The sequence below is a fragment of the Saimiri boliviensis genome, chromosome 8 (genome assembly GCF_048565385.1).
Source record: "Saimiri boliviensis isolate mSaiBol1 chromosome 8, mSaiBol1.pri, whole genome shotgun sequence".
NCBI classification, from domain to species: domain Eukaryota; kingdom Metazoa; phylum Chordata; class Mammalia; order Primates; family Cebidae; genus Saimiri; species Saimiri boliviensis.
The window spans coordinates 2,049,108-2,070,873 of NC_133456.1; the positions used below are offsets into that span (position 1 = coordinate 2,049,108).

At 41.9% G+C, this 21,766-nt stretch overlaps 1 long non-coding RNA gene and 1 pseudogene across 2 annotated transcripts in view; one reads left to right on the forward strand and one right to left on the reverse strand.

The window, feature by feature from the left end:
- LOC141585313 (uncharacterized) overlaps window positions 1-21,766 on the reverse strand; it is a 103,664-nt gene that overhangs the window by 60,491 nt on the left and 21,407 nt on the right. The window lies entirely within an intron of this gene.
- LOC101031346 (vesicle transport through interaction with t-SNAREs homolog 1B pseudogene) lies at window positions 8,666-9,250 on the forward strand (annotated as a pseudogene).

Sequence of the window (21,766 nt, forward strand, 5' to 3'; positions counted from 1 at the left end):
TGAGGGGCCAGGCATGGTGGCTCACACTTGTAATCTCAGCACTTTGGGAGGGCAAGGCAGGTAGGTAGATCCCTTGAGATCAAGAGTTTGAGACCATCCTAGCCAACATGGTGAAACCCCATCTGTACTAAAACTACAAAAATTAGCCAGGCATGGTAGTGCATGCCTGTAGTCCCAGCTACTGGGAAGGCAGAGGCACAAGAATTGCTTGAGCTTGGGAGGTGGAGGTTGCAGTGAGCCAAGATCATGCCACTGCATTCCAGCCTGGGAAACAGAGTGAGACTCTGTCAAAAAAAAAAAAGAAAAAAAAAATCAGCAGGGCATGGTGGTGGTGGCACACTCCTGTGGTCCTGTCTACTCCGGAGGCTAAAGTGGGAGGACTGCTTGAGCCCAGGAGGTTGAGGCCGCAGTGAGCCATGATCACGCCACTGCACTCCAGCCTGGGCAATTGAGCGACATCGTATGTTTAAAAAAAAAAAAAAAATATATATATATATATATATACACACACACACACACACACACACACACACACACACACACACAAAATAATATAGACACATATACAATATATATGCATAAATATATATAAATAATAATTTGGAATAAAGCTAACAATAAGGTGAAAAACTTTTACATTGAAAACTATAAAATGTTGCTGAAAGAAATTAAAGAAGACATCGATAAATGGAAATAAATTCTATGTTATGGATTGAAAGGCTTAATATTGTTGAGATATTAATATTTCCCAAAGCAATCTACAGATTCAATGCAATGCTTATCAGCATCTCAATGGCTTTATTTTTGCAAAAATGGAAAAATCTATTTCAAAATTCATAAGGAACCCCAAATAACCAAAACAATCTAAAAAAAGAAGAACAAAATTGGAAGTCTCACATTCCTGATTTCAAAACTTACTACAAAGCTATAGTAATTAACACAGTGTGGTACTGGCATACAGACAGACATATAGACCAATAGAATATGATACAGAACCCATAAACTCTGGCATATATGATCAAATAATTTGTGACAAGGGCCAAAACCATTCAGTAGTGACTTCAACAAATGACATCAGGAAAACTGAATCTCCACATGCAAAAAAAAAAAAAAAAAAAAGAAGTTGGGATTCTTATGTTATGCCATAAGCAAAAATTATCTCACAATGTACCTAAACATAAGATATGAAACAATAAAACTCTGAGAAAATTCTGGTAAAAGCTTCACTACATTGGACATGGCAATGATTTCTTGGATATAACACTAAAGGCAGAAGCAACAAAAGAAAAAATAGACAAACTGGATATCATTATAATTTTAAAATCTAGTGCATCAAGAGACTACCATCACTCCCAACAAAGTTGATTCCATCCACTCTAAAAGTTCAACAAAACAAGATGTACACTGAGCCTGATTTCCTGCGGTGAACATGAAAGAAGGTGTCATTTTCTTGTGGGCAACAGCTATAAAAGTGCTTCCTTCATTATAACCCAAAATGCTAGAATTTCAAAATAACAACCACCTGCAACTCTCAAACAAACAAAACCATTAATGATTTCCAAAACAATGAATAGATGAAATGTATAGTATTTCTTAGCGGACAAAACAATATTACATTGATTATGCTATTTGAAATTTCCATTATCCTTGCAATCTGATTTCTACTTTTAAGAATTTACATTCTTCTTGAAAGCAGATGTGAATTCAAAATTTATATATTGTTCAGTCAAACAAATTCTCCCTACAGAGATAAAATAAACTGTAACTTTACTTACTTTTCACCCACTGAGACAAGATACAATCTCCAAAGGATATAAAATATTTCACATGTACTTCCCACCTTTGTAGAGACCCTCATCCTCCAATACTTGTGAGATAGTGATTGGGTCAACAGCAAAGAGTTCTTGAGGTAAACTCTGCAATTCTATATGACATAACCTAAATGTTTCCGTTTGTGAAAGTCAACTCTCTGCATTTTCAGACAAAATTTAGTTAATGCCAAATTGAGGAAAGTGCTAAACCTCAGCAATTTAAATTTTGAAAAATACTGCCAGCCGGATGTGGTGGCTCACAGCCGTAATCCCAGCACTTTGGGAGGCTGAGTCAAGTGGATCACTATGGGCCAGGAGTTCAAGACCAGCCTGCGCAACATAGTGAAATCCTGTCTCTACTAAAAATACAAAAAAAAATTAGATGGGAATCCCAGCTACTTGGAAGGCTGAGGCAGGAGAATTGCTTAAACCAAGGAGATGGAGAAAAAAAAAAAAATACTCCTGCCTTGAGGAATCAGGATGAGGTGGGAAAGCACAGTGATAAAACCTGTGGGTTCGCAGCACAGACTGCCCGAGTTTAAATCCCAGCCCTGCCATTTATTACACAAACGACGTGACCTTGAAATCATTTCTCACTAACCCAGTTTTAAAAGGAAACAACAGCACAGTATAATAGCCCTCCTTATCTGTATGGCACATGTTCCAAAACCCGCAGCGGATGCCTAAGACCACAGATAGTCCTGGACCCAACTGCTGTCATTTGGAACACGTTTTAAATCCACCCACAGCTTTAATGCCTTTTCCATCCTAAGTAAGCACTGATCACATACCATAGCCATCACGTTTGCAGTCTGAGGTACAACAGCAAAACTGGCACACATTTTTCTTTCTTTTTTCGTGATAAAAATGGATAAAATTTTTACTGTGGATCTTAGCAACCTCAGCATACTATTTTTTTTCCCTTTCTTTAGTTTAGAACGTTCAGCTTTTCATTTAAAGCAAGCACTTTACACCTTTTCTTTGTCATATCCGAAATGCCAGCATCACTACTCTTGCACTTTGAGGTGATTATTAAGTAAAATAAGGGTTACTTGAACACAGTCACTGTGATACTGTGACAGTCAATCTGATAACCTAGAGGGCTCCTACATCACTGTCACTATTCAGGGGGTAGCATGGACAGCATGGAGATGCTGGACAAAGGGATGGTGCACAGCCTGCATTTAAAATGGCCTGCATTTAAAACTTACGAATTATTTCTGGAATTTTTTACTAATATTTTCAGACCACAGTTGACCTTAGGTAACAGGAACCATGGAAACTGAAAACCACGGATGAAGGGGAACTATGATATCCGTCTCACAGAAATGCTAGAAAGGTGAGAAATGCACCCCTTTAAAGTACTTAGTGTCAGAGTAAATGACATTTAGAAAGGGCTCAATACATACTAGCAATTATTACATTCCTGGATACTTTTCCATGACCTTTTGTAAACCATATTGCTTATAAATTGCACTAGAAATATGCATTTCATATCCCATTGCCTCAAACAATTTCAGTTACTACTCAAGTCCACATTTATCCTATAATGACAAACAAATATGAAGTTCTATTTTCTTTAAATAAAACCACATCACAAAAGCAGAATTATTACTAAGACAAATCGGCCTCTGGCATGATATTTTAGAGATTTTCATAAGCTTTTTTCAAGGGAAATTGGTCATTCTTCATCATAAAAGCAGTTGCTATAGCAATACTTCAGTTGACTCCTGCACGACTGAACGAGACCTTGAAAATAAAATAGCAAAATAGCAAAAATTAAAAAAGAAAATCCAGCTGCCTATTCATGGTAAAGTTCAGGTCTGCTTCATGACTACTTCTACCTCTACTCAAATAAATCCTCTGCCTCTGAAATATGACCAATGGTGAAGGGAAAAAAAGTAAGTTGATAGTAACTAAAAAAATACTCACTATCTACATTATACTCACAACTTTTACTCAGTTGATACTTACTATCAACTGAGTAAAAACACAACTCACAGAATGGGAGAAAACATTCACAATTCATGTATCTGCTAGAGGATTAATATCCAAAATCTGTTTTTAAAATTCAAACAACAAAACACCAAAACACCCAGTTGAAAATGAGCAAAAAGACTTGAAAAAAATCTCGAAAGAGATTTTATAGCCAATAAATATATGAAAAGATGGTCAACATTTAATGATTAGAGAAATACAAATCAGAATCACAATTACATACAATTTCATGCCAATTAGGATGAGTGTTATTTATTTATTTACTTTTTGAGTCTCGCTCTGTTGCCCAGGCTGGAGTGTAGTGGCATGATCTCAGCTCACTGCAACCTCCACCTCCCAGGTTCAAGCAATTTTCCTGCCTCAGCTCCCTAGTAGCTGGGACTACAGTCACATGCCACCACACCTGGCTAATTTTTAAAAATATATATTTTTAGTAGAGATGGGGTTTCACTGTGTTAGCCAGGATGGTCTCCATCTCCTGACCTCGTGATCCACCCACCTTAGCCTCCAAAAGTGCTGGGATTACAGGCGTGAGCCACTGCGCCCAGCTAGGATGACTGTTATTAAAAAAACAAACAAACAAAAAAGCAGAAAATAACAACTTTTGGCAAAGATGTAGAGTAATTGGAACCCTTGTGCATTGCTGGTAGGAATGTAAAATGGTGCAGTCATTAGGGAAAACAGTATAACAGCTCCTCAAAAACTTAAAAATGGAACTACCATATTTATTATTCAACAATTTCACCCGTACGTACCTGCTCATGTTCACAGCAGCATTATTTACAATAGCTCAAAGGTAGACATAACTCAAGTATCCACTGAGAGATGACTGGATAAACGAAACGGGACATATGCATACAATGGACTATGATTCAGCCTTCAAAAGAAGGAAATTCTAACACATGCTACAACATGGATGAACCTTCAGAACATAATGCTACATGAAATAAGCCAGTCACATAAAAAAAATACTATACAATGCCACTTATATGAGGTACCTGGAGTAGTAAAATTCAAAGACAGAAAGTGGAACCAAGATTATCACCAGGGGCAGAGGGAGGGGAGAATGAGGAGGTGTTTAATGGATGTAAAGCTTCAGTTTTGCAAGCTGAAAAGAGTTTGATGGTGGACAAGGTGTTGATTGTACAACCACGTGAATATAATTAATGTCACTGAACTCGACATTTAAACATGGTTAAAGTGGTCCTGGCACATTTAAAGCAGTCTCTAGAAAAAAATATATAGCAATAAGTGCCCACATGAGAAGCAAGGAGATCAAAAATTGACACCCTATAATCGAAATTGAAAGAGCTAGAGGAGCAAGATCAAAAAACCCAAAAGCTAGCAGAAGACAAGAAATAACTAAGATCAGAGCAGAACTGAAGGAGATAGATACACAAAAAAACCCTTCAAAAAATCCATAAATCCAGGAGCTGGTTTTTCAAAGAGATCAACAAAATAGACAGACCACTAGCCAGATTAATAAAAAAGAAAAGAGAGAATAACCAAATTGAAGCAATAAAAAACAATAAAGGGGATATCACCACAGATTCCACAGAAATTCAAACCATCATCAGAGATTATTACAAACAACTCTATGCACATAAACTAGTAAAGCTGGAAGAAATGGATAAATTCCTGGACACTTACCTCCTCCCAAGCCTAAACCAGGAAGAAGTCAAAACCCTGAACAGATCAATAACAATGTCTGAAGTTGAGGCAACAATTAAGAGCCTACCACCCAAAAAAAGCCCAGGTCCAGATGGGTTCACAGCCGAATTCTACCAGACATGCAAAGAGAAGCTGGTACTATTCCTTCTGAAACTATTCCAAACAATCCAAAAAGAGGGAATCCTTCCCAAATCATTTTATGAGACCAACATCATCCTGATACCAAAACCCGGCAGAGATTCAACAAGAAAAGAAAACTTCAGGCCAATATCCATGATGAACATAGATGCAAAAATCTTCAATAAAATACTGGCAAGCCGATTGCAACAGCACATCAAAAAACTTATCCACCAGCCGGGCGTGGTGGCTCAAGCCTGTAATCCCAGCACTTTGGGAGGCCGAGGCGGGTGGATCACGAGGTCAAGAGATCAAGACCATCCTGGTCAACATGGTGAAACCCCGTCTCTACTAAAAATACAAAACATTCGCTGGGCATGGTGGTGCATGCCTTAATCCCAGTTACTCAGGAGGCTGAGGCAGGATAATTGCTTGAACCCAGGAGGCAGAGATTGCAGTGAGCCAAGGTCGCGCCATTGCACTCCAGCCTTGGTAACAAGAGTGAAACTCCATCTCAAAAAAAAAAAAAAAAAAAAAAACTTATTCACCATGATCAAGTTTGCTTAATCCCAGGCATGTAAGTTCAACATACACAAGTCTATAAACGTAATTCACCACATAAACAGAACCAAAGACAAAAACCACATGATTATCTCAATTGATGCAGAGGAGGCCTTTGACAAAATTCAACAACCCTTTATGCTAAAAACCCTCAATAAACTAGGTATTGACAGAACATATCTCAAAATAATAAAAGGTATTTATGACAAACTAACAGCCAAAATCATACTGAATGGGCAAAAACTGGAAGCATTTCCTTTGAAATCTGGCACTAGACAAGGATGCCCTCTCTCACCACTCCTATTCAATATAGTACTGGAAGTTCTAGCCAGAGCAATCAGGCAAGAAAAAGAAATAAAGGGTATCCAAATTGGAAAGGAGGAAGTCAAACTGTCTCTATTTGCATATGACATGATTGTATATCTAGAAGACCCCATCATCTGAGCCCAAAATCTGCTGAAACTGATAAGCAACTTCAGCAAAGTCTCAGGATACGAAATCAACGAGCAAAAATCACAAGCATTCTTATACACCAATAACAGACTTAAAGAGAGCCAAATCAAGAACGAACTGCCATTCGCAATTGCCACAAAGAGAATAAAATACCTAGGAATACAACTAACAAGGAACGTAAAGGACCTCTTCAAGGAGAACTACAAGCCACTGCTCAACGAAATAAGAGAGGACACAAACAGATGGAGAAACATTCCATGTTCATGGTTAGGAGGAATCAACATCGTGAAAATGGCCATACTGCCCAAAGTAATTTACAGATTCAACGCTATCCCCATCAAGCTACCAATGACCTTCTTCACAGAACTGGAAAAAACCACCTTAAACTTCATATGGAACCAAAAGAGAGCCCGCATAGCCAAGTCAATTCTAAGCAAAAAGAATAAAGTGGGAGGCAACACACTACTGGACTTAAAACTATACTACAAGGCTACAGTAATCAAAACAGCATGGTACTGGTACCAAAACAGAGAGATAGACCAATGGAACAGAACGGAGGCCTCGAAGGCAACACGACATATCTACAACCATCTGATCTTTGACAAACCGGACAAAAACAAGCAATGGGGAAAGGAGTCCCTGTTTCATAAATGGTGTTGGGAAAACTGGCTAGCCATGTGCAGAAAACAGAAACTGGACCCCTTCCTGACACCTTACACTAAAATTAACTCCAGATGGATTAAAGACTTAAACATAAGACCTAAGAAAATCTAGGCAAAACCATTCAGGACATAGGCGTAGGCAATGACCAAAACACCAAAAGCATTGGCAACAAAAGCCAAAATAGACAAATGGGACCTAATCAAACTCCACAGCTTCTGCATGGCAAAAGAAACAGTCACTAGAGTGAACCAACAGAATGGGAAAAAATTTTTGCAATCTACCCATCTGACAAAGGGCTGATATCCAGAATTTACAAAGAACTAAAATGGATTTACAAGAAAAAAACAAGCCCATTCAAAAGTGAGTGAAGAATATGAACAGACACTTTACAAAAGAAGACATACGTGAGGCCAACAAACATATGAAAAAATGCTCATCATCACTGGTCATTAGAGAAATGCAAATCAAAACTACATCGAGATACCATCTCATGCCAGTTAGAATGGTGATCATTAAAAAATCTAGAGACAAGAGATGCTGGAGAGGATGTGGAGAAATAGGAACACTTTTACACTGTTGGTGGGAGTGTAAATTAGTTCAACCATTGTGAAAGACAGTGTGGCGATTCCTCAAGGAACTAGAAATAGAAATTCCATTTGACCCAGCAATCTCATTACTGGGTATAGACCCAAAGGATTATAAGTCGTTCTACTATGAGGACACATGCACACGAATGTTCATTGCAGCACTGTTCATAATAGCAAAGACCTGGAACCAACCCAAACGCCCATCTATGATAGACTGGACAGGGAAAATGTGGTACACATACACCATGGAATATTATGCAGCCATCAAAAACGATGAGTTCGTGTCCTTTGTAGGGACATGGATGAACCTGGAAACCATCATTCTCAGGAAATTGACACAAGAGCAGAAAATCAAACACCGCATGTTCTCACTCATAGGTGGGTGTTGAACAATGAGAACACATGGACGCAGGGAGGGGAGCATCACACACTGGGGTCTGTTGGGGGAAATAGGGGAGGGAAAGTGGGGGGTGGGGAGGTGGGGAGAGAGAGCATGGGGAAAAATGCCAGATATAGGTGAAGGGGAGGAAGGCAGCAAACCACACTGCCACGTGTGTACCTATGCAACAGTCCTGCATGTTCTTCACATGTACCCCAAAACCTAAAATGCAATTTAAAAAAAAGAAAGAAAGAAAAAAGTGGTCCTGGGTGGTGGCGCTGCGGTGGTCGCCGTGATGGTCGTGGGGCTCAGAGGCTGCCCGCCGCGCAAGGAGAGGGCCCAGCGCCCGATCTCCATGGCCGCTGCTGGAGAGTGGCCTGCACCATGGCCGCCTCCGTGAAGACCGACAAGGGTGCCCCAGCAGGATGGCGGGGACCGAAGAGAGGTTCGTCAGGGATTTTAGTGAAAAGCAATAGGAAGCAAATGACACAAACGCCGGCAGAGATGGAGGATGAGCTACGTTATGCGCCCATCTTTCCGTAACCTCATGACGTCTAAGCTTCGAAACCACCGCAAGCACCTAGGCAAACTCCACCAGGTGAGAAGCACACCTTTGACAACCACACCTGGAGGAGACATGAAATATGGTATAGACGCCGTAGAGAATGAGCGTCTGAATCAGCTACCGTCTCAAAGGGTAATGCTTCTGCAAGGCACTGAAAGCCTGAACTCGGCCACCCAAAGTATTGAACGTTCTCATTGGGTTGCCATGGAGGCTGACTTGATTGGCTCTATGATTTATAGAAGAGCTGGGGGGACAACGAGACCAGTTAGAATGCACCAAGGGTAGACTGGTAAACACAAGTGAAAACTTGAGCAAAAGTCGAACGAGTCTGCGCTCAATGTCCAGAAAAGTGACAACCAACAAGCTGCTGCTTTCCATCACCATCTTACTGGAGCTCGCCGTCGTGGGACGCTGGGTTTACTACAAATTCTTTGGCAGCCACTGAACTTCGTATAGGGAAGGACCTGCGGACCAGAACCCTGACCTTGTGAATGCCTGATGTTAGGGATGCGGAGGGAATAAGCATACTGCTGCTGTGGGCCAACAGTCCCGGGATGCGCACTGCGCAGCCAGACCGCGGGAGTGGGGAGGAAAGAGGGAAAGCCGCTTAAACGTGAAGGAACAGCAGCAAGACCAAGACCAGGATGATATACCAAGGTAATAAATGCTGCTCATGACTTCTTTAAAAAAAAAAAATGGTTACAGTGATAAATTCATGTACTTACCACTTTAACCATTTTTTTTTTGAGACGGAGTTTCGCTCTTGTTACCCAGGCTGGAGTGCAATGGCGCGACCTCGGCTCACTGCAACCTCCGCCTCCTGGGTTCAGGCAATTCTCCTGCCTCAGCCTCCTGAGTAACTGGGATTACAGGCACGCGCCACCATGCCCAGCTAATTTTTTGTATTTTTAATAGAGACGGGGTTTCACCATGTTGACCAGGATGGTCTCGATCTCTTGACCTCGTGATCCACCCGCCTCGGCCTCCCAAAGTGCTGGGATTATAGGCTTGAGCCACAGGGCCCGGCCCACTTTAACCATTTTTAAGTGTAAAACTTAACCATTTACTACCTTCACCCCCCCCCACCACCCACACTCAAGATCAACATGCCATGCCTGGAGTCTGGAATAGCAGATACGAAAAACTCTTTTTGAGTGGGTAATTACACGTGCACCAAGCATTTGAACAAGCCAAATGTCAGTAAAGAAGATGGCATGATGACAGCTACAGCTGAAAGCTGCAGCGTCTTTGGAAAAGTTAGGACAGCATGCTTGTCTGTGTGAGGTTCCTGTCTTGCTAGTTTCATTGGGAATGAATCGTCTTCATATCAATGGACAGTTTTATTAACTTGGGTTTATTGGGTTCACTAAAATAGTCCCATTATTTAAGTACTCAAAAAGTTCTTCAGCCAGAGACATCTTATGTCACTCCATCACTGAACAGAACTCTGTCAAGGATGCTGTGTAGATCACTTCTTGGCACAAGGAATTCTTTCTCTTAAATACATAGGAGCCTTCACATGGCACTTAAAAAGACACTGACCTCTTTGAAACTAGGACTGTGAGATCTAGTGAACCGGGGGCAACTCCCAGTTGCAAAGATTCTTCTGAACTCTGGTTCCCAGAAAGACTAAATAAAGGAATCATCGGAAGACTCAAAATAGAATCTGTCACATACCAATCCTATGAGATAATGCATGATCTTGCAGAGGTATTAAGAAGAAGACAGATAATCTGAGGCTGTGTTTAACGTGGTTTATTGGCTTCTATGGACTCAAAGACCATGAAAAGAATCCTTTTCTTCCATAAGAATTTATTTCATATATGTGTGTGTGTGTGTGTGTGTGTGTATACACATACATATATACATATACACACACACATATATATATGCATATATTTGTTAAACTGAAAATAATGGTTAAATCCTAAGATCAGGACTAGTATCAGAAGGAAGGAGTTCCTGACTCCCTGACTTCCTTCCAGCCAGATGAGATACCATCAGTCTACCAGCCAATACAAAAACAGTCTGCATTTCAAGATGTTCATCTTTGACCTCTTTTGTATCATCAAGGGTTTTTAGATGGCCTTTAGCTTCATGTAGGCTTCTTTGGTTCACACTAGTGAGAGTTTCCAATATGGCCTAAGGTCAGTTTTTGACCTCTGGAATCCTCAATATGTTATCCTCAAGGCAGCTGCCTTCCTAGGGTCTTATAAATCAGCTGTGTATTTTCTGGGATCAACCACATCCTTGGAAAACTGACTGCCGCTCATCCAAGACACTTGGCCCCTATATTTTCCTCTCCAGAGATAGCTGTGTGAAGATTTCGGGAGCAGTAACTCAGACAGAGGGTCCTCAGTGGTCAACAGAGCCCCAAATTTGGATAAGGTTTCACTTGAATATTCATTGGCCTTAGCAGTCTGCCAAAAGTAGGAAACAACTCCTGATTCCATGGGATCAAATATCCTCTCTGACACTAAAATGGAAAAGATTAACTGAGTCATGGAAAGGATTCTGTGATAAATCTAATGTCCTGGGGCCACTTTCCTAGCAGCACCTCCTCTTCTCATCACTCATCGCCCTTGTGTGTCTCTTGAATAACATCATCCTCAAGGATTTAATAAAGATTTTTCTGTCGGCAGCCCAAGTCAAAGCCTCTAGAGAAGCTGGTATATTGTTTGAAAAATCCTGGTCCCTCAGTCCCTATGAAGTATAGGAATAAAGAGAATGTAAGGGAAAAAATGTCTGTTGCGGACAGCCGGAAGCCAATAGTATTATGGGTTTAGAAAGGGTTATGAGACATCAGACCAACAGAGATATTTAAATAGACTAGGAGTTAGATGCTATTAGCAATTATTGTTAATTTGTTGTGATAATCGTGTTGCGGTTATAGTTGTATTTTTGCATTTTTAAATTAGCGATAAATACAGGGATAACTAGTTTCAATACTTTATCGACATTAGCAGATATTTGCACTCTTTATAAATTGAAGGTTTGTGGCAGCTCTGCATGGAGCAACTCTATCAGTGCCATTTTTCCAACAGCATTTGCTCACTTCATGTCTCTATGTCACATTTTGGTCAAACTTTTTCATTATTATTGTATCAAACAATGACATCATATACATCAAACTTGTTCATTATTATTGTATCTGTTATGATGATCTGTGATCAGCGATTTTTGATGTTACTACTGTAGTTGCTTTGGGGTAACACAAGCCATGCCCATGTGACAGTGAACTTGATAAATGTGTGTGTTCCATCTGCTCCACCAGTTGGCCATTCCCGTCTCCTTCCCTCTTCTCAGGCCTCCCAATTCTCCGAGACGTAACAATAATGAAGTTAGGCCAGTTAATAACTCTAAGTGTTCAAGCAAAAGGAGAGTTACATGTTTCTTACTTTAAATCAAAAGCTAGAAATGATTAAGCTTAGTGAGGAAGGCATATTGAAAGCAGATATATGGTGAAAGCTAGGCCTCTTGTGCCAGTTAGCCAAGTTGTGAATGCGAAGGAAAAGTTCTTAAAGGAAATTAAAAGTTCTCCTCTGGTGAACACATGAATGATAAGAAAATGTAAGTCTTACTGCTAATAGGAAGAAAGTTTTAGTGGTCTTGATAGAAGATCAAACCAGCCACAACATTCCCTTAAGCCAAAACCTAATCCAGAGCAAGGTCCTAACTCTCTTCAATTTTCTAAGGCTGAGAGAGGTGAGGAAACTGCAGAAGAAAAGCTGGAAGCCAGCACAGGTTGGTTCATGAGGTTTAAGAAAAGGAGCTACCAGGTACGGTGGCTCATGCCTGTAATCTCAGCACTTTGGGAGGAGGTGGGAGGATAGCTTGAGCCCAGAAGGTTGCAGTGAGCTGAGATTGTGCCACTGAATTCCAGCCTGAGTGACAGAGACAGACACTGATCTCAAAGAAGTCGAGAAAGAGAAAATGAAAAAGAGAGAGAGAGAGAGAGAGAGAGAGAGAGAGAGAGAGAAAGAGAAAGAGAAAGAGAAAGAGAAAGAGACAGGAAAGGAAAGGGAAAGGGAAAGGGAAAGGGAAAGGGCAGGGGCCATCTCCAGGACATGAAAGTGCAAGGTGAAGCAGGAAGTGCTGATGAAGAAGCTGCAGTAAGTTATCCAGAAGATCTAGTAAGACAACGGATGAAAGTGGCTACACTAAACAACGAATCTTCAGTATACATAAAACAGCCTTCTACTGGAAGAAGACAGGGTCTTGCTTTGTTGCCAGGCTGGTCTTGAACTCCTGGATTCAAGAAATCCTCCTGCCTTGACCTCTCAAAGTGCTGGGATTACAGGCGTGAGCCACTGTGCCCTGAACATTCTATTATTTAAAATACCCCTTTTGTTACTGAAAAGCCAATAATAAGTAAAATCATCTCAAGATGTTTCAGGGCCAGATGTAGTGACACATGCCTGTAATCCCAGTACTTGGGAAGCCAAGGAGGAAGGATTATTTGAAACCAGGAGTTTCAGACCAGACTGGGCAACATAGTGAGACTTTTGTGATAAAAGAAAATGATCAACTCCTGCCTTCAGAAGCAGATACAGAGCCTCAAATCTTCTAAGGTTGCCCTGAGTCAGTCTTATCCCCTGTAGAGAAAGAGCTGAATAAATAAAATTTCAAAAAATAAAAAACTAGCCAGGCATGGTGGAACATACCAGTAGTCCCAGCTACTAGAGAGGCTAAGGCAGGAGGATCCCTTGAGTCTAGGAGTTCTAGGCTATAGTGAGCTATACTCACGCCACTGCAATCCAGCCTGGGAGACAGAGTAAGACTCTGTCTCAAAAAAAACAAAAGTTCAAAAAAATTTAAATAACTGTGTGATGATTAATACTGAGTGTCAACTTGACTGGATTGAAGGATGTAAACTATTGATCCTGGGTGTGTCTGTGAGGGTGTTGCCAACGGAGATGAACATTTGAGTCAGTGGGCTGGGGAAGGCAGACCTATCCTTAATCTGGGTAAACACACATCTAATCCACTGCCAGCAAATATAAGGGGGCAGAAAACTGTGAAAAGGCTAGACTGGCTTAGCCTCTCAGCCTGCATCTTTCTCCCGTGCTGGATGCTTCCTGCCCTTGAACATCAGACTCCAAGTTCTATAGCTTTGGGACTCGGAATGGCTTCCTTACTCCTCAGCTTACAGACAGCCTATTGTGGGACCTTGTGAACATGTGAGTTAATATTACCTAGTAAACTCCCCTTTATATATGTAGCTATTATATAGATATGTATATATAACATATATTAGATATTATTATATAGATATGTATTGTATATACATATATATCCTATTATATATATATCTGCATTTAATATTGCAGCTCGGTGAGTTAAAAAAGGTTCTAATAATTCATTTGCTTGGTTAGCTGAAATGTGGATTAAAAGATGGCCCACTGTGAGTGAGGAGGAAACGCCTGATCTCCCTTTGTTTAATGTAGAGGAAGGGATCCAAAGACTTAGGGAGATTGGGATGGTGGAGTGGGTGAGTCACTTTAAACCTACTCATCCCAGCTGCGAGGGTCCAGAAGATATACCCTTCACTAGTGCTTTGCAAAACAGATTCAGCTGCATTTTTGAAGAAACTTGTAATTGCTTTTCTCTGTATGTCAGATCTAACAGTGGGAACCACAGTCACTCAACTACAAAATGTGAATACAATGGGAATATGTGGATGCTGAGGTGGCAGGGGCCAAGTGGCAGCACTCAACTGTCAAAGACAAGATGGGCATAGCTACTGTAATGGACAATGGAGGCAAAGCAGCAATCAGAATAGTCTGACACATGTCAAGCTCTGGCATTAGCTAATTAGTCATGATGTTTCTCCAAGTGAAATTAATAGGAAGCCTACTGCATTCCTACTTAATTTATATAAGCAGGAAACTTCTAGGTCAAATGGACAAAAGACTAATTTGAATTATAAAAACAGAGAATCATGGCCCCTCAATCAATTTCCAGACCCAGAGCCTCTTGAATACAGGAGAGGCTGGGCTTCCTTGAGGAAGGACCCCACTACACTATGGACAATTTATGCTGTTAGTCTTTCTCCCATCCTTCCCCAAGGAGACCTCTGGCCTTTTTTTAAGGTAACTGTGTGTTGGGGAAAGGGAAATGATCAGACACTTTGGGGACTACTGGACATTGGCTTGGAACTGACACTGACTCCAGGGAACCCAAAACGTCACTGTGGTTCTCCAGTTAAAGTAGAGGCCTATGGAGGTCAGGTAACTGACGGAGTTTTAGGTCAGGTTCAACTTACAGTGAGTCCAGTGGGTCCCCGGATTCATCCTGTGGTTACTTCCCCAGTGCCAGAAAGCATAATTGGCACAGATATACTTAACAGCTGGCAAAACCCCCACATTGGCTCCCTGACTGGTAAGAGTGAGGGCTATCATGATGGGGAAGGCCAAATGGAAGCCATTAGAGCTGTCTCTACCTAGAAAAATAGTACAGGTACTAATCCACTTACGACCTATGCAATTTACGACCATTCGACTTTATGACCACAATCGCTAGCCACGACTGCTCCGCGTCTGGCAGCGCAAACGTTGCCCAGCTGGACATACGACAGTGCAGACCAGCTTCCGGCAGCACCACCATCTCCGCGTGCACCATTTCAACTGTTATCCCAGACTCGGTACAGCAATTTGTGTTTTGTGTCTTGGATATTTTTCATCAAACCCCTCCCAAGATGTCTACCAAGAGGAAATTGTCTTTGTCTACGCCTCAGCCTGCCAGGAAGGAAAGGCCATCGATCTTGACAGGAAAATGAAGGTAATTAAGCAGTACGAAGGAGGCAAGAAAGTGAATGTGATCGTATCAAATGACCAAAGAAAATTATGATATATAATAATAATGAAAGAAAATTATAAAATATGACTTAAAGATTTTTATAACATCATTTCACAGTACTGTACATATAGCCTACTCCACTTATGACCAAATCATGTTACGACTGGTCTGTCGGAACCAATCGTGGTCGTAAGTCGAGCACTGGCTGTAAATGAAAAACAACATATCCGTGGAGGGATTATAGAGATTAGTGTCACCATTAAACTTGAAAGATGCAAGGGTGGCGATTCCCAGCACACCCCCATTCAACTCTCCTATGTGGCCTGTGCAGAAGACAGATGGATCTTGGAGAATGACAGTGGATTATCGTAAGCTTAACCAAGTGGTGACTCAAATTGCAGCTGCTGTACCAGATGTAGTTTCATTGCTTGAGCAAATTAACACATCTCCTGGTACGTGGTATGTAGCCATTGACGTGGCAAATGACTTTTCTCCATTCCTGTACATTAACACCCACCAGAAGCAATTTGCCTTCAGCTGGCAAGGCCAGCAATATACCTTTACTGTCCTATGAGCTGTCCAGCTTTGTGTCATAATCTTACTCAGACAGACCTTGATCGCTTTTCGCTTCCACAAGCTATCACACTGGTCCATTACATTGACAACATTATGCTGATTAGATCCAGTGAGCAAGAAGTAGCAAACACACTGGATTTATTGATGAGACATTTGCATGCCAGAGGATGGGAAATAAATCTGACTAAAATTTAGGGACCTTGTGCCTCAGTAAAATTTCTAGGGGTCCAGCGGTGTAGGGCCTGTTGAGATATTCCTTCTAAGGTGAAGGGTGAGTTGCTGCATTTGGCCCCTACTACAACCATGAAAGAGGCACAGTGCCTCGTGGGCCTACGTGGATTTGGGAGGCAACGCATTCCTCATCTGGGTGTGTTACATTTATCAAGTGGTCTGAAAGGCTGCCAGTTTTGAGTGGGGTCCAGACAGGAGATGGCTCTGCAGCAGGTCCAGGCTGCTGTGCCAGCTGCTCTGCCACTTGCGCCATATGACCCAGCAGATCTAATGGTGCTTGCTATGTCAGTGGCAGATAAGGATGCTGTTTGGAGCCTCTGGCAGGCCTCCATAGGTGAATCACGGTGGAGGCCTCTAGGATTTTGGGGCAAGGCCCTGCCATCTTCTGAAAATAACTACTCTCCCTTTGACAGACAGCACTTGACCTGTTACTGGGCTTTGGTGGAAACTCAACGTTTGACTATGGGTCATCAAGTCACCATGTGACCTGAACTGCCTATCATAAACTGGGTGCTTTCTGATCCATCTAGCCGTTAAGTGGGTCATGCACAGCGGCTTTCCATCATCAAATGGAAGTGGTATATACGAGATGGGGCTCGAGCAGGTCCTGAAGGCATAAGTGAGTTACATGAGGAGGTGGCTCAAATGCCCATGGTCTCCACTCCTGCCACCCTGCCTTCTTGTCCCCAGGCCTGCACCGATGGTCTCATGGGGAGTTCCCCATGATCAATTGACAGAGGAAGAGAAGACTAGGGCCTGGTTCACAGATGATTCTGCACGATAGGCAGGCACCACCCGAAAGTGGACAGCTGCAGCACTGCAGCCCCTTTCTAGGACATCCCTGAAAAACAGCATGAAGGGAAATCTTCCCAGTGGACAGAACTAGCAGTGCACCTGGTTGTGCACTTTGCATGGAAGGAGAAAAGGCCAGGTGTGGGATTATATACTGATTCATGCACAGGAGCCAGTGATTTGGCTGTAGAGTTAGGGACTTGAAAAAAGCATGATTGGAAAATTGGTAACAAAGAAATTTGGGGAAGAAGTATGTGGATGGACTTTTCTGAGGAGTCAAAAACTGTGAAGATTATTTGTATCCCACGTGAGTGCTCATCAACGGATGACCTCAGCAGAGAAGGATTTTAATAATCAAGTGGATAGCATAACCCGTTCTATGGACACCATTCAACCTCTTTCCCCAGCCACCCTTTTCATTGCAAATGAGCCCATAAACAAGGGGCCATGGTGGCAGGGATGGAGGTTATGCATGGGCTCAGCAACATGGACTCCCATTCACCAAGGCTGACCTGGCTATGGCCCCTGCTGAGTGCCCAATTTGCCAGCAGCAGAGACCAACACTGAGCCCTCGATATGGCACCAATCCTCAGGGTGATCAGCCAGCTACCTGGTGCAGGTTGATTTTACTGGACCTCTTCCATCATGGACAGGGCAGAGGCTTGTCCTCACTGGAATAGCCACTTAGTCTGGATATGGGCTTGCCTATACTGCATGCAATGCTTCTGCCAAGACTACCATCCATGGACTCAGGGAATGCCTTATCCACCGTCATGGTATTTCACACAACATTGCCTCTGACCAAGGCACTTTATGGCTAAAGAAGTGTGGCACTGGGCTCATGCTTATGAAATCCACTGGTCTTGCCATGTTGCCCATCATTCTGAGGCAGCTGGATTGACAGAACAGTAGAACAAGCTTTCGAAGTCAAAATCACAATGCCAACTAGGCGCAGGGCAAAGTTCTCCAGAAGGCCACGTATGCCCAATCAGCATCCAGTACATGGTACTGTTTCTCCCATGGCCAGGCTTCATAGGCCCGGGAATCCAGGGGTGGAAGTGGAAGTGGCACCACTCACCATCACCCCTAATGACCCACTAGCAAAACTGTTGCTTCCTGTTACCACAACATTAGCTTTGCTGGCCGAGAGGTCTTAGTTCCAGAGAGCGGAAAGCTGCCAGCAGGAGACACAACGACGATCCCATTAAATGGAAGTTGAGCTGCCACCAGGATGCTTTGGGCTCCTCCTGCCTTTAAGTCAACAGGCTAAGAAGGGAGTTACAGTGCTGCCTGGGGTGACTGACCTGGACTATCAAGATGAAATCAGTCTACTACTCCACAACAGAGGTAAGGAAGAGTATGCGCGGAATACAGGAGATCCATGAGGGTGTCTCTCAGTATTACCATGCCCTGTGATTAAGGTCAATAGGAAACTACAACCGCCCAATTTAGGAAGGCCTACAAATGACCCAGACCCTTCAGGAATGAGGGTTTGGGTCACTCCATCAGGAAAAAAAAATCCATGACCTGCTGAGGTGCTTGCTGAAGTGCTGAAGACAAAGGAATACAGAATGGGTAGAAGATAGTCATCAATACCAGCTACAACCACGTGACCAGCTGCAGAAATGAGGACTGTTGTATTTCCTCCTCCTTTTGTTAAAAGCCTGTTTGTGCATGTATACACTGGTACTAAGAAAATATTTTATTTCCTTTTCCTTTATCATGTGACATAAGATTTATTGACATCATATCAGCACTTAAGTGTTGTTAACTTTATGTAATAGCATTTGGGTTAGGGACTAGTGCAGGCGTCCCCAAACTTTTTACACAGGGGGCCAGTTCACTGTCCCTCAGACCGTTGGAGGGCCGCCACATACTGTGCTCCTCTCACTGAGCACCAATGAAAGAGGTGCCCCTTTCTGAAGTGCGGCGGGGGGCCGGATAAATGGCCTCAGGGGGCCGCATGCGGCCCGCGGGCCATAGTTTGGGGACTACTGGATTAGTAAGTTTTCAGTTGTCCGAAGGATAGTTGTATATGTTAGATGTAATTATGACCTTATTATTGTCTTTATTTGAAGATTATGTATGATCTCAGGAGATGTGTATGGGTTCAAGTTGACAAGGTGTGGACTTGTGATGGTTAATACTGAGTGTCAACTTGATTGGATTGAAGGTACAAAGTATCGATCCTGGGTGTGTCTGTGAGGGTGTTGCCAACGGAGATGAACATTTGAGTCAGTGGGCTGGGGAAGGCAGACCTACCCTTAATCTAGGTAAGCACCATCTAAGCAGCTGCCAGCAAATATAAGAGGGCAGAAAACTGTGAAAAGGCTAGACTGGCTTAGTCTCCCAGCCTGCATCTTTCTCCTGTGCTGGATGCTTCCTGCCCTTGAACATCAGACTCCAAATTCTTCAGCTTTGAGACTCAGACTGGCTTCCCTGCTCCTCAGCTTGCAGACAACTTATTGTGGGACCTTATGATCATGTGGGTTAATACTACTTAATAAACTTCCCTTTATATAAAGCATATATGTGTGTGTGTGTGTGTGTGTGTGTGTGTATACACATATATATGTGTGTGTATATGTATATGTGTATATATGTGTGTATATGTATATGTGTATATATATATGTATATATACATACACATATATATGTGTGTGTATACACACACACATATATATACACACACACACATATATATATGTATATGTGTATATATATATGTGTGTATATGTATATGTGTATATATGTATATATACACACATATATATGTATATGTGTATATATATGTGTGTATATGTATATGTGTATATATATGTATATATACACATATATGTGTGTATATACACACACACACACATATACACACACACACACACACATATATATATATATACACACACACACTATTAGTTCTGTCCCTCTAGAGAACCCTAATTCAAACTGTAATCTCATTATAACACAGTAACTATTTTCATATTATATTCCAGGTGAGTTAGTATGTTTATATAATGGTAATCCTAAATAGGTACTTTTTTGGTAACATTTTATTTATTTTTAAGTGACAACAGCAATATTTTACATGCTGAAATATTTTAAATATATGTATATAAAGTAAAAGGAAAAGTCCTATACCTTCCACATCAATTCAAGAGTAATCACTGTTGGCTAGGCGTGGTGGCTCACACCTGTAATCCAAGTACTTTGGGAGGCTGAAGTGGGTGGATCATTTGAGGTCAGGAGTTCGAGACTAGCCTGGCCAACATGGTGAAACCCTGTCTCTACTAAAAATTTTAAAATTAGCTGGTCATGGTGGCACATGCCTGTAATCCCAGCCACTTGGGAGGCTGAGGCAGAAGAATGGCTTGAACCCAGGAGGTGGAGATTGCAGTGAGCCAAGATTGTGCTACTGCACTCCAGCCTAAGTAAGAGAGTGAGACTCTGCCTCAAAAAAGAAAAAAAAAAAAACAAGAGTAATCACTATTAATGCATCCACCTTTTTCCTTGTATACTTATACATACACACCTATAATTTTGTCTTGTATTACTTCCATTTAACATTTTGTTATAAACATTTTCCAGGTTTTCATATAATTGCTATTTCAAAGCCTACATAGCATTCCTTTCTGTGGATATACTAATCAGGACTCTCAATTGTAAGTGACAGAACTCATACTAGCTTAAGAAAAACAGAAGCTTATTGACTCATATAATCAGGGTGGGCACAGGTGGAAGAGATGTTAGGTGTGACTGGATCCAGGGCTCAGATGATGTTTTCAAGACTGTGTTACTGAATCTCTGTCACTCTTCATCTCCTGTCTCTGCTTGTGTGTAGACCTTACTTGGTCTAATTGCAGCCAGGCTTTCTGCATGTGGCTGAGAATGCTCGGGTTATATTTTTCCAGTTCTAGACACCAGAGGAAAGAAAAGGTCTTCCTAACCAACTCCAAAGGAAAAGCCATAGGAAAGAACTTTCATTGGCGCTGATCTTTTTTTTTTTTTTTTTTTTTTGAGACGGAGTTTCGCTCTTGTTACCCAGGCTGGAGTGCAATGGCGCGATCTCAGCTCACCGCAACCTCCGCCTCCTGGGTTCAGGCAATTCTCCTGCCTCAGCCTCCTGAGTAGCTGGGATTACAGGCACGTGCCACCACGCCCAGCTAGTTTTTTGTATTTTTAGTAGAGACGGGGTTTCACTATGTTGACCAGGATGGTCTCGATCTCTCAACCTCGTGATCCACCCGCCTCGGTCTCCCAAAGTGCTGGGATTACAGGCTTGAGCCACCGCGCCCGGCTCATTGGCTGATCTTTAAACCAATCACTGTGGGCTATGGAGATGGGACATACTGACTGGTCACCCTAGGTCATAATGTCTACCTCTACATTTAGGAAGCAAAGGAAGTGATAGGGAAGAAACGGCTGAGCAGTACCTTTCACAGATTCTAATTCTCGGATTTGAGATTGTGTCAGTATTTTAGCTGTGACTGATAACACTGCAAACATCTTTAAGGCTATTCCTTTTACTCTTATGGGATTACAGTTGGCCCTCTGCATCTGTAGGTTC